The following is an 832-nucleotide window of genomic DNA, read 5'->3' on the forward strand; positions in this document are numbered from 1 at the left end:
TGATGATGAACATTTTTTCATGTGTCTGATAGCCATTTGTATGTCTTGATTGGAGAAGTGTCTGTTCATATCATCTTCCCGTTTTTTGATATGTTTGCCTGTTTCATGTGTGTTGAGTTTGAGGAGTTCATTATAGATCCTGGATATACCTTTTGTCTGTACTGTCATTTGCAATTATCTTCTCCCATTCTGTGGGTTGCCTCTTTGTTTTCTTGACTGTTTCCTTGCTGTGCAGAAGATTTTGATTTTGAAGAAGTCCCAAAAGTTTATTTTTGCTTTTGTTTCCTTTGCCTTTGGAGACATATCTTAAAAGAAGTTGCTGTGGCTGATATCGAAGAGATTACTGCCTATATTCTCCTCTAGGATAGTGATGGATTCCTGTCTCACGTTGAGGTCTTTTATCTATTTTGAGTTTATCTTTTTGTACAGTGTAAGAGAATGGTCGAGTTTCATTCCTCTACATATAGCCGTCCAGTTTTCCCAGCACCATTTATTGAAGAGACTGTCTTTTTTCCACTGTATATTTTTTCCTGCTTTGTTGAAGATTAATTGACCATAGAGTTGAGGGTCCATACCTGGGTTCTCTACTCTGTTCACTGGTCTATGTGTCTGTTTTTATGTCCTGGTGATCAGAGCTTTGTAATAAAGCTTGAAATCAGGTAGCGTGATGCCCCCAGTTTTATTTTTGTTTTTCAACATTTCCTTAGTGATTCGGGGTCTCTTCTGATTCCATACAAAGTTTAGGATTATTTGCTCCAACTCTTTGGAGAATACTGGTGGAATTTTGATTGGAATGGCATTAAAAGTATAGATTGCTCTAGGCAGTATAGAT

The sequence above is a fragment of the Mustela nigripes genome, unplaced genomic scaffold (genome assembly GCF_022355385.1).
Source record: "Mustela nigripes isolate SB6536 unplaced genomic scaffold, MUSNIG.SB6536 HiC_scaffold_20, whole genome shotgun sequence".
Lineage (NCBI taxonomy): Eukaryota > Metazoa > Chordata > Mammalia > Carnivora > Mustelidae > Mustela > Mustela nigripes.